This window comes from Dromaius novaehollandiae, chromosome 2 (assembly GCF_036370855.1).
Source record: "Dromaius novaehollandiae isolate bDroNov1 chromosome 2, bDroNov1.hap1, whole genome shotgun sequence".
Classification (NCBI taxonomy): Eukaryota; Metazoa; Chordata; class Aves; order Casuariiformes; family Dromaiidae; genus Dromaius; species Dromaius novaehollandiae.
Window position 1 is genome coordinate 41,666,294 of NC_088099.1, and position 13,952 is coordinate 41,680,245.

The following is a 13,952-nucleotide window of genomic DNA, read 5'->3' on the forward strand; positions in this document are numbered from 1 at the left end:
CCATCACACAGTATTTTCATTTTTTCTTCTATTATCCACATGAAATAATACTATCAACTATCTTATTAAAACAGAGATTTAAGAAAGATGAGAAAATTGATAGCTAAGAGGTATAGAAAAAAGGTAGGGAAAAGAGAGAAGTATTAACTAAGCATGGTGCAAATGGCTGAAAGATTCAAGTTCTGATCTACCACCCAGTGGATCCCATCCACTACCGGTTAGGAATCTCAGGTACAGGCGATTTTTCTAATTCAAGAACAGACTCTCCCTCACTTAACAGTAGCTGAGCATTCTGATGGCAGTAACAGCTCAAGGGTGTAAAACAGCCGAGAACAAAATGGAAATGGAAATGATGTTCTTCTCCTTCTTTAAATACTCATATATTTCTTAAAGCAAAACAAACCAAACATTTCTACATGATTTGGTCAATATTAACTCAAACAATACTTACTACAGATATTGCTTGTAATAATGAAAGCCTAAACTAAATACCCAGAAAACTATAACTGCCTACTGAATTATATGTTAGACAAGGAAAGATAACAAAACTACCTACTTAACGTTTTGTCATATTGCTTTCATGACAGACAGAAAGCACATTAGTACTGGAAAAGTCACACATCTGCTTAATGATCAAGTAAGTGGTATGGCATTTATAAAGATCCAAACATACCTGTGCAGTTTTTCACCATTACTCAATCACTTTCTCTCACTCACTCACTCACACTCACATATATATTCCACCACTTTTTTAAAGAACTTTTTGGTCTTTCAGGCCCCCTGTGTTTATCTGAGGGCATGGTGTGACATGTTCTCTCTTTGCTGGGTTACAGAGAAAACATCCTCTCTATAAATTTTAAATTGCAAAACAAAATTTCCAGTGTTAGGAAGTCCCAAGGACATGCTGAACTAAAGAAAGAACAAAAGTAGAACATGTTCCTGACATGACCTAAACTAAAACTGTATTGTTTTGAAAGGTTTACAGCTGAGGGCCATGGGATGGTTACAGCACTCGAATGAAGAACTGACCTGCATCAGTTCTGCAGTTCACGTTCCTTGTCCCTCCTTTTCCTTCTATCATGGCCATATTAAGGAACCGTTCAATTTAAAGCAGGCCCGCACCCAGCCTACATGAGTTGTTTCATTAGAGGGAATTAGTGGTACCCAGCAAATGGCCACTATTTCGACACCACCATGTAAGATTCACACAAGGTATTTTGCTTATCAGCAACCTAAGGTCACATGTTCAAAAGGCACCATCCCAACTGGGGACTAAATAGAGAAGGGCTTCTTCCCTGTCTCCAGAACCAGTAACAGCGGGTGACTCCACCATCTGATTAAAATAAAGTGACTTTATGAACTTGCTACTAAATGGGGTTTTAAACTGAGTGACTAATATAAGTGACTAATAATGACATTTTTTTACCCTTAATCTGGACAAAACTGCACAATAATCTTGGAAGGAAAGTTCTATATATGTAATTTTCCCAGTAAATGAATATATATCATGAAACATAAGCATTAGAAAATATAACAGGTAAGATGATCAAAAAATATGTTTGTGTCACTCAGTCTAGCCCTGTGAATTTTATAACACAACTGCATCTAATTGGACTCCATCATGACTCCATTTACAACTCAATTTAATAAGTAGCTGAAAAGCTGTAGTTGGTGCTTTAGGTAGTGTTTCACCCTCCTACCATAGTTATTTGTCTCTGCTCTCAACAGCTCTTACTTTTAGAAAAAAGTTCTAAGATCTAAACTAAACTTTGCTTTGCTTTGCTTCAGGCTATTATTCCATGTTTTACCATCTTTTGAGAACAAATAATTCCCTTCCTTCATTTATATTATTACCTTGCAGTTATTTATAGCCTGTGCCCATGTCCCTCGAGTTCTCTCTATTATAGACTATAAATATAGCTCCCTTAATCCCTCTTCATATGTTTTATCCTGCAGTATTTGTATCAGATTTGTAATCTTTATAATTTCCTTTCATTTTAAACTCTTCGGATCAGAACTACACACAGTATTGCAAATGAATGTGAAGCATAAATACTTTGTTCATTTTAGATATGATCCATTTATACCGCTACGATTGTGAACACTCTAGTCAAGGTTGAAATGCATGAGCTACTGTGGTTGCTTGCATTTCTGGCGATACCTTTACAATAAGTTGTTTTGAATTTAAAATTTCTCATGTTTTGTCTGAGCTTGCAGATTAATCTTACAAGAGATTTAGCAAAAGTTATTTTAGCCAAATAAGAGTCATGTATGTAATTTAAAAAGAAGAAAGGGAGAGAGATATTCTTTCCCCATATGTTCTTTCAGAAACTATATCCTGTCAACAGTAACAGCTGAGCCAATTTTTGTTTAGATGTGACTTGTTTTAATCTTATCGACATTTACAGAACAAATCAAGTCTGATGGAAACTGACTCTGTAGTTTTGCAGTTATAAGCTTTGAATTTTAATTACATGAAAACTTTGTAACATGGAAGCATAAGAAATTTTTTCAAAGGGTTAACAAAATGGTGACCAAAAAGGGGCCAGAATTCAGTACTGCTATGACCCTTTGTGTCAGTTAAGGATCTGTTCCACAGACTTTATCTAGACTTTCAAAAAGTCCTTCACAAGGTGTCTCAGAAGAGTTTGTGTTCTGTAAACTTCTTCGAGCTTTGCATGAAGTTACAAGAATTCTATCACTGATCAGAAACAGTTTTAAAGATAAAAAGCAGAAGGGAAACAAATATTCCTTTTGAACTTAGAAAAAGGTTGATAGTGCACTGAGGCTACAGGAATCACTGGTTTAATATAGGTCTGAAATAATGGAGAAAAGATTGTGTTAAAACTACAGATGAAACAAATCTCATTAGGATATTTCATGGAAGGCTGTAAGGAATCCAGAGGTCCTCCTAAAGCTTTGCAATGGGGAAACAAAAGAGAAGATTTCATTTGTTTTTGGTACATGCAAGGTAATTTCTATTGGGAGGAATGAGTGGAAGTATACCTTACTCATGCTTTATTAACCTTAACAAACTTTAAAAACAGATGGCTGTCATTGCAGACAGCTCAGTGATAACATGTGCTCTATGTACAGCTGGATTCAAACAGGGGAACAGGAAGTACAGAAAGTAGGGTAAAAGTATGTTTTCATATTCATCAATGAGGCTTTGTCATCAGGAATATTCCATTCTGATTATCCTATCTCAAAGGGAACCATGTCAGAAACAGGAAAAGGCTAATTGGATTTAAGATGATTAAGAGCTCGGAAAGACTTCCTTCCATAAGAAGAAAGTGGCTGATTCTCATTTGAAATACCATGCTTTTTTGCTACAGTCCTAAAATGGCACACACTTTATTTACATCCACTTTAGCATTCGTCTGTATATACTGGAAGAGGAAAATAACGTGACCATATTATAAATGAGAATTACTGACATAACTATGGGCCTTCTGGGGAGTGCAAGTAAGAGTAAGCTAGATTTAGAGAAGAAACATTAGATGATGTACACAGCCTTTCTCATTTGCAAAATGTAGCCACTGGCTTCTGGGTAGACCTTATAATTACATTCATAATCATGAAGTTCAAACATCTGAAAATGTTATCTAGTAAGAAAGTGCAATTTTCTCTTTTCGACTGACATTTTAGACAATTCTAATGTCAAGTTCTGACAGCTGGAGAAAATACTTTATTTCCTACATAAATGTTTGTAATCAGTGTTTTCGGTTCAACATTTTGTCCCACTCGTGATTCGTGGCTGTCCTCAGCTCAGTAGTAAAGACTTTCATAGCAATAGACCAGCAATGAAAAAAAAACCTTTGCCTCCAGATCTTGTACCCTCTAGAGGGTGAGAGATCGTGAAGAGCACGATCATTTTTGAAGAGTTCTGATCCCCCACCAAAAAAGTACACAGTGAATATACATCAATTTATCAAATTATGTGCATTAAACTTGAGTCTGCATTCAGTAAGAAATGAGCAGCAACAACTGGAACAATTACAAGATCCTTTTGACCTGTTTGCTAGCATGTCAGCATCGCATATTTTGGTGTTGGTTTACCTAGGTACTGGTATCAAATGCTTTCATAAGTAGCAAATAGGGAGCAGCACCAAATGAAGGAAAACTTTGCTCCCATAACTTTAATTCTGTTGATTTCCAGATTATCTAAAAAGGTTGAGGGCATGTGGGAGCATTCTTCAGTTACAAAAATAAAGGAGAATAGGAGGGGTTACCGTGGAAGAATGTTTGGCAAAACATTTTCTCCACGAAGAGATGATTAAAAAAAAAATGGAGCAAAAGTTGCATGCAAGAGCCATGTAGGCTTTCCTGGAGCAGACTGTATACATGGCACTTGATCAGGCTGATATGGTTTGGGGGTGCAGCTGGCTGCTGCTTCCATTATACTCACATTTGCTGCAGGTTGTTGAGGCCCATACAGATATCATTTTATATTGCCCACTTAAAGCTAAACAATGTATACTTGTAGGGCATTTCCCCCTTCATACTAACAGATGAAACTTATCCTAGAGATAATAAAAGGTAATGATTGGCAGCTTCATTGGGACAATATTAGCATAAACTCTACTTAATGGAAAAGTGCTATGTAGTTAACTGGAGTTTAACAAGGTGTTAACTGGGTGTGAAATTTTAGGCTCTGTCCTTTAAATGTTGACAAGAGTGAGGGATGTATTTTCTAGGCACTGAAGATATCTCAGGCAGCAGTTTTACATATATTCAGAATCATTGTAAGCCATAACACATTGAAGGAAAATATCCTGCCTTCTTTCTCCCATCTCTGGCCCATTGGGCCCTGATGACAACCCCTTCCTTCCCTGCGCTGGAACAAGCGTCTGCAGCTGCATAGTAAACATGGGGTTACGCTTTAACCTGGGCCGGTTGTTCACCCCATCAGTTCCAAGTGGACACATGAATACCTGTGCCAGTACAAGGGACATGACTGTTCAGCAGAGGAATCAAAGGCCAGGAATACAGAGAGGATAAGACTGCTTATTTTTCTTCCCTGCAACCCTAGCTGTTGTCTCTAGAGATCTCCCTCTCTCCCACATACTGAGACCTTACGTCTCTATGTTCAAATACATAGTATTCACATGCAGCAGGAATGAAGAAAAAAAGAAAAAGGAGAGAGAGGGAAATGAGAAAAGTAATAAAAACGGGATTTGTGAAGTCTCACTCTTCTTTTGGAAGTCGATAGCATGACACTAAAGTTTATTTGGTAGCTAATTGTTTCATATGTTGGCCTGCATCTGAAGTTCCTAGTCACTACCATAGTATTAGTATTCTCTAGAGGGAGTAACAAAAATGGGTCCTTAAGAATGACTTCCTGAAGTCTTCAGGAATAAATGCGTGCTGCTGCAGTCCTTTAAATATTTGCAGATGAAGAATGGCAGATAGATAGGAAGTTTATGGGATGTGTCTTTTGTGTGCTACAAGTTCTGCAGGACACGGAAAATCACTTAGAAAGCCTGAGAACACTCATTCAAGCTCATCTAAACTACATTTGGAGACTCCAAGCTCCTCAGACTTTTGACAAATTTTAGTATGGTTGTTAAGGTCAAAATGTGCCCAGACAGTGAGGGGAGAAGAGGTAAAATTTGGTGCGAAGTGTATGCATATACATTTGTAATTGTATACGCATACTGGCAAAAAGAGAGATTCATTCTGTCTGAGATGATACTTAAGAATTTTAGCCTAAGGGTAATTCCTATTTAGAAAGAATTACCCATTTCTAACCGTTCATTTTTTGAACAAAATAGCTATGTCAGTATTACTATCCTTATTCATCCAGAGCATCACCATTACTTAATTTAGCTACTTTAGCATTCCTTGTTTACTTCTTCGCCTATAGCTCTTTGTTTTTGTCATTTCTAATCTCCTTTCCTTCTCTTTAAAGTTTTTCAGCTGCCCCATTATCGCCCTGTATGCTTTGGCACGAGAGGAAAAAAACAGAAAAGAAGCACAAAGCTCAGAAAAGAAGCACAAAGCTTATAAAACTGCCTATTAGGCAACCAGAAAAGGCAAGCTAGAGATGGCGCAGGTGGCACAGTGATGGTAATTCATCGTAAAAGCCCTGGAGATATTGCTCTGCAGGTTCTCTAGGAATGCTGAGCTGTATGCAGGGGTGGGAGATTAGGGATGGTGAGATGTAGCACAATTTGTAGCATGTGCATAAACAGACTTGGTGTCCCACACCTCTCCCTCTATCAAATGAATTACTCATTCTCATTAAAAAATTGAAAAATAGTCTGTATGATGAAGAGGGGAGCAATCCCTGAATACTACCTTACTGTGTGACTACTTACAAGAATAAAGCAGCCCTACGTTGTTTTTAACAACTTTTGCTGATTCTAAAATATTCTGATTTCGCCACAGGTTTCTCATTATGTTTTTTGCTTTTTTTTTTCCCCCACAGCAACATTTCTCATTTCAATTAAAGTTAATTGTTTTCATAATTGTTTTCACCCAAAGTTTTCATTTGCTTTCACTGGTAGATAGCATGTGTTCTTCAATCACCTACAGTTTCCACCTCCTACATAATTCATTTGCATCTTCAGTTCTTTCCCCAGCCTCCCTCACAGCACCATTTTAAGATAGGAAGTGCTTGCATTGCTAATCTTTGCACTTTTACTACTCCATTTATAAAATTCTCTAATATTTTCCTCAAACCACTTTCCATCCTGTCAGTAACTCACCTCATATTACTGGAAGAAATGCAGGTGAGACTTATTTCCTATGGAATTGCTTCCCTTATCAATTCTTAAAAGAAACAGCAGAACAAAATGTCATTCTTTTTTTTGAAATAGATTCTGTAGGAAAAACAGTGACAGCAAATGATGGGACACCCACTTTCTGACACGTGCATGAAAAGGAGTAGATCTGCCTTCTGAGCCTGGAGCAGTTTTGAGTGTATGCATAATGCAGGCTGGTGAGCATCTAGCTGACTTCCAAGGTAAAGCGTTCTCCTGGAATTTAGGTCCCACTAGATTTCATCAGCTGCTGTGCAAGAATATTTAGGATCAGAATTTTGAGGCATCTAAATCACTTCTACATCTAGTCTTTAAACAACATATATCTAGCTATGAAAGTAGATTTGCTCAGATAAAGACTCATACTGACAATTTGTTTTTTTGCTATTTCTTACACCTCTTTATGTACCTCAAAGTATTAATTCTGTCACTATTCATCTCAGCATAAAAATCCACAAAGTCTGGGGATTTTATTTCAAGTTTCTTGGTGATAATGCCATATGTGCATTTCTGCATCTCAAATCATAATGCCAAAAACAAGACCAGTCCAGAAGTTTCACTTCCTTTGTACCCCATAGGAGAAAAAAAAAAGGGGGGGGGGGGGATAAGCCTGGGTAAAAAAAGCATGTTTTTCAATAAAGGTGTTGATCTAGGGATCAAACAAGTAGATAAAGAGAACCAAGAATTTTTTTTTTCCTTCAGGAAAGGGTGTTGTGAAGAGCTAAATAAAAGGCCATGATTAACATATTTACAGCACTTACACAGGAGTAGCAAAGACCAAAAGGAGTTTTTATATAAGATTTGGAACTAACAGTCTGTGTTCCGTGCTCCCTCTCATATTGTTACTGCTGGACACCAACAAGGTGCTGGCCTTGTGCACCGAGAAAGAAAAGGAAACTTGGATTAAGAACAGAACAATTGGGGGAAATTATTAAATTAACATTAAGCTTTCTCATCATTCCATTCCACACTGTGCAGAAATTGAATAGCTGTTATTCCTCCCTGTGGTATGCATACTTCAGCCACATGGATCATGAGAGAGAACAATGATCTGTGATTGTAAAAACATGATTTATAAAATTGGCATTCTAAACGGATTCATTGTGTTCTCTATCTTGTCTCCTTTCGATGATATTCAGTTTCATTACCTGAAGGAATGAGTTATCATTAGAATAAGCCATCCTGCATTTCAAGCATAGACATCAACAAAGGGCTTTAATTCTTGGAGCTCTTGTTGTGTTTGTACATTCCAGAAGCAGGAAGGAGTTTACAAGCAGGAGACAAAAAACAAATAAAACAGATGTGTTGGCTATGCTCAAATAATAAATGCCAGAGTACCGTTACAGTAATGTTAGACTGCAAACCTCACATAAAGAACTGCTTACCATATAATGGGAGAATTTAACAGTAACATGTATTTATTCAACTGTATAAAGGCTTCTACTGCCTTTGCAAGCCTTTTTATATGAGTAACATTTTGAAGTAGAACAAATTAACTGCCCCTTGATTATATCCAGAATATGCACAGAGGTAGAAACAAGCCATTTATTTAGTGGAGGAAGGAAAAAAAGAAAAGATAGAGTTCATTAGATTATTATAATCCACCAGGATTTCACTGGTTTATAAAGTGCCAGCTTCCTGAGCAACAATTACATTCAGAGGCTGCAGCAACATGCAGCTGAAAATCTCCTACTTTATTTTTTTTGTTGCTCTACATCAAACAATCACTAAAATCTTGCTCCTACTTACACCTATACAACCACAAAGATGCCAGTGAACTTCCTTAGGGCAGAATATGCCTTACTGCATTTTGAGTGATGCTCTGTTTTAGGAATCGAGTTTTCCTCATAAACAGAAATGTTTGTAAAGCAGCATAAAGAACGGTTTGCTAAAAACGTGTCAATTTGCTGAACCCTCCCATAATGTCTGTACAATGCATTTACGAGTGTAATTAAATAGAAGACACTACATTTATGTAATGAAACTAGAAAGGTCCATGTTGAGGAGCTGCGTGCATATGTGCCATGTTCACACTGAACATGGAGCTTGACAGTGCCAGCCCCTAAAAATAGACGGCGGATATCCTTGCTCTCCTCAGCAGCCTGAATCCCCTGTTCTTCCTGGTGTGGGGCATCACTTTGGCACCCCACTCCCTCCTCCTCCAGAGAAGTGAGTGTTACCCTGAGGTACCTCTTTTTAGCAGAAGTGGAGGAGATAAAGAGGCCGTTGCATCTGCAGCAAGCACACATTTTAAACAATATCATTGCCCCTTAGCAAGCAGTTATCATGTTGTTTTGGCAGCAGGAAGGAATCTGTGGTTTTTCTTGAATGTTACTCTTCTTTATTTAAACTACCAGAAATAACACAAAAATGACAGAATGCTCTGTCTATAAATAATCATTCCGGTGTACAGTTATATTAGGAGGTAACTCAGATGGCATGATAACGCCTAACAGGCTAATCTTAGACCTGTAATGCCATAAGATGAAAATAACTAGGCTAAGAATAACTGACCCAGAGGAGTCATCCTGTTAAAGGGATCCACAGAACAGGGCATTTTATATGTTCATTTTTTTCACAATAATATCTGTCAGTTACTCTCCCTGGAATGTTTTGCATCATACCCATTGTATAAAAATAAAACAATAGTTGCTGGAAAAAGTTAAGATGCAATGACATCTGAAACCTTCCCCATTACCTACCCACCAAAACCTGACTTCATATGTATATGGCACACATATACACATACGTACACAAGGAGGGATGAATGTTTGCAGACTATCTAGCTGAATGTTCTGCTTTATCACAGCTTTTCTTATCTCTGTAAAGACTGTGCAAAAGAAAGGGGCCATGCAGTTGGTGTAGAAATAGAAGTCTGATTAAAGTTCTGGCAATAGAAACAGTTATTCCTCATATCCAACACAAATATTAATGAAATAAAAGGAATCTGTACACAGGTTTACATGAAGAAAGACTCTGGTTGAAACCACATGCCTTTAAGTGCAGTGCAAACCAACACGTATAATAAAGGTGAACAGCTAAAACAATAAATGGCTAAAGTAAAAAACTCTTTTCCAAGAAAGTGATTTAGCCCAACACACCAAGAGAGGAGAGCTACTGTTTAGTGCTGGTACTGGTGAACCCTCTGCAGAGCTATTGCCTGAGATAAAACATAGATAATTTTTTTGTATCTGTGTAAAGTTGTACATTACCTAGTTAAAATAAGCAAATAATTGAAGTTTTTCATGAATATCAAAAATTTAAATAACTTTGCTTTCTGCAGTCTCTCCACAGGAACAGAAGGTTTTGTATGGCCAGGAAAAAAAAAGGGTGGGGGGGAGGGAGAGTGAAGAGAAAAAGTATCAGTTATGGGTGCAAGAACTTGCCCTGAAGTCAACATAAACACACTTACACAAACATGTATGCATGGTCATCCAGACACACAATAGATATGACACATGAGATAAATTTTACCAGATTAGGGTTTACTGAGGGAAGACGGCTAACGGGACCTGTGGCCCCACATACAACATGGTGCATGTAGCACTGATTCTGCCATTTATACCAAAGTGACACAGCTTGAATTTCTTGATCAATGCAGAGAACACTGTGACTACATGCACTTACTACATTGGTGAAATTGCAAGTATTTTGCAGCCTGTAGGTAGGCTGAATCAATCAAATTAATCATTCTGAATCACTATATTCTCTTTAGACTACTTTTGTCCTACAGATTTATAAGCCTGACCAGTGTTATTTTCCTTATTTTACAGAGGGGCAAAGTGACATAAGCGGGATTACATAACTTGCTCAGGTCACCTGTCAAATCGGTGACAAACCAAGGCTTTAAATGCAAGATCTCCTTGAACTCCTAATTTTTCAACACACAGTTCTGGGTGAGAAGTAGAGGATGCCTTGTCCAATACAAGTTCAGGTGGAATTTAGGAAGGCCTATGGAAGGGTATATGTCAAAATATGGTGAATGAAGCAAATGCAGCAATCTTACCCTTTGGCAAAACAGCACAGTGTATTTTATCACCAGAGGTTAATAATCTTGGCTTTACTTCTTGAAGTCACACATCTGTAGACTCCATGGCTGGGTAGGTTGTTTCCTCCCCTTCATACAACTGAAATCTATCTGATGAGTATAGCCCTGCATCAGTTATTTGCTACATTTTGACACGCGTTCCTCTGTCAAAACACTGGGCCAAATGCTTTTATTGCTGGACCAAATGCTTTTATTAAAGAGGTGATAGTTTGTTATTTATATTATGTTAAAGTAAGGGGCCAACTGAAACCTAGGGTCCATTGTGGCATTGCAAACACATGGATTTAGACAGTCTGGGTAAAGCTAAAGCAACAGCACAGCTAAATAGTACCATCTTCCAAATAAGAGGCTTTAGACACTAAATTTTTTTTTTTTAATCTTGAAAACACAACAAGTATGATACCAAATAAGAATGTATTGGCATCATTTTCTAAAATAAAGATGCATAGTACTTGCTGCTGCATTTTAGAGCAATAGTACCATATGGGAGAATCTAGCTTAGCCTTCTCAAGATAGCTGAGATTGCTCTCTGCAGTAAGGTGTAGGTGTCTGTAAATTATACAGCTTCTTGAGTCAGTGCCAATCTAGATTGCTCCATTCATAATTAGACTTTTGATTGGTACCTATCCAGATCATCTCATTCACAGTATGATTTACAAGCAGGGATGGAGACAGACAGGCAAAGCAGTAATTGAGGGAATACCAGAAGAACTGCTTCACATGACAGGCATATTTCCTGTGCCTGCTATTGTCAGAAATTCCTCAGACAGTCTGCTTTGCAAATATGGATCCACTGGCCACTGAATCTGTCTTCTCTGGGGCTGACTCCAGCGCACTTAAAATTAGAGCTGAAGAATACATGCCCATTGCATCTGAAAACTGGCAAACTTAAAAATCCACTAAGTGAGTGCTTATGTTGTGCTTATTTCAGGACCTCAGAAATATCAAGGCTGCAAGCTGTGAATGTTCAGGGACCTGTTCTCTTTTTAAATATGTGCAACTTTTTAATCTGAGCAAAAGTTACATGTATGTAAACAAAGGTAACTTTAAAGTAAGGACATTGCAATTAGCAAAACTGAAATGAATGATTTTAGCTACTCCTAATACCAGAGCACATCATCACACCCTGGGAAATTCCTTTTTCCCTTATATGCAGCATAGGAGACAACATATACAAAATTATCAGGCCTAATCCTGCAAGACCCTGAACTCGAGAGAGCTGAAGGTAACTGACAGCAGCACCAGACTTTGTGGTTTCATGTGACATGAATTAAACTGCAGACTAAGTACAGTGTCAACTATTTGCTGTCTAGTTGTGTATATCAAAGGCCAACAGAAACAGTGAAGGATATTTTGCATTCTACAGAGCATATATATTTAAATTTCTCTTACCTGGATAACGATCTTGACTCTCAATAAAAAAAACCAAAACTCTATTCTACTTTGTACTACAGAATGTTATATGGGGCTAATGTAATATCAGATAAAAATCAAATGTTACATGACATCCTTGTCTCCAGTGAAGAAAAGCAGTGCTATAAACTTACAAAAAATTCCCGCCTTTTCTTGTGTTTCAATTGAGAAAATTGCTATTACTCAAGCAGCAGTAGTTGGTGGTTAAATGATACCATAATGAGCTAACAAAACAGATTTTCACTTTTGTAGAGATAAATCCAATTTGATGTATTATTAAAAAAATAGGGGAGGAGTGAAAAGCAGTCGCTGTTACTTCTCTGACCAATACAAAAGCACTGGACACCTGCTGACCTGTTCAGAAAAAAACAAAGAAAAGCAGTAATTCTTGAGCAATGGGTCAACACTGTAGAAGGTTTTGCAGAACTATAAAGAAACTTTCAGAGAACCTTCTGCTTTTATCCACTATATTAGCTACAGCTTAGTTGTTCACATTTGTAAACAGATCTTTCACCCTATTTCTGTCCTTGAGAAGGGAACAGTAATTGGTGACCAAAATCTAATCTAAAAAGATAAAGAAATGGTAAATTATTTGAGAGGACCAAAAAAATCTCCTAAAACTTCCAATGCAAAAGAAACAAACCAACCCAGCACCTTTTTAATGCAGGAGGAAAACTGCCAATCCTAAACATTACCAGCTGGAAGTCTTCTTTCCCTTAGGGATTCTCATTATTTGAAGCTCCATGTAATAGTTTTTCAATTTCTCATTCCTTCCTTCAGTCTATAGCTACTATGAGGTAGCCTTGGCTTTCTATACTGGAAAGCACTAATCATAAGGTTAAGACACATCTAGGTCTTTCTTGATAGGAAAGGTATTGCCACCTGACACAATCTCTCACAACCATTTATTTTAATATCTGAAACCACAGTTCTGCTCTACAGTTGTATGTAAGAAAAACCAAACAGAAGTACAACATAAGTTCTATACAGCAGGAAAAGAAACAGACTTTTTTTAAAAAAAGAAAAACACCAACTGACCAAATAAACAAACACGAGCTCAACAGGTGTACCAAAAGAGGCAATACTCCAGGAGATCTGTGGTCTACAAACATAACCATGCTTAACAAGTGGGAAGCACTGCTAACTTTTGTAAAAAAAAGGAGGGGGGCAAACTAAGACTAAAGTGACTATTCACACTGTAGTCTATGTACAGGTCCTCTTTAAAGCCAACTATATGAAAAACAAAGTCAGAAACTTAGGACTGAAAAATATACAAAGGAGCTAACATTGTGCCTCAAAAGACAGATGTTCAGCCCAATATAAACAGAACTGGAGTTCCCAGAGTTTAAGAGAGAATGGGCAAATGTAATCTGAAATTTAGACTTTTTTAGTCCGTCTACATTGACATTTTAATTGAATGGCTACAGTTCTGGCTTTATTCATCCTCAGTACCTCCTGTGCAGGTCTCAAACACAGCTAACAAAGAAACTAGAAAATATAAGAGAGCTTCAAATACGTGAAGAAACATCCAGTGTTTTATCAGAGCAGCTTTGAAATACCTTCATTAAAAATACATCCAATTTACATTTCAGTGAGTCATTACATCTGACTACCACTGCCAAGTTCCCAAATATTTTTAAAGTAAGGAAATAAGCCATGCATATTACAGACACAGACTGGCTTTAACGTTTTTTAAAGCAACACCATTATGAAAACGGTAAAGGATT

At 37.4% G+C, this 13,952-nt stretch overlaps 1 protein-coding gene across 1 annotated transcript in view; it reads right to left on the reverse strand.

Annotated features, from left to right (window-relative positions):
• The window catches only part of HDAC9 (histone deacetylase 9), a 306,119-nt gene that overhangs the window by 270,923 nt on the left and 21,244 nt on the right, over positions 1-13,952 (reverse strand). The window lies entirely within an intron of this gene.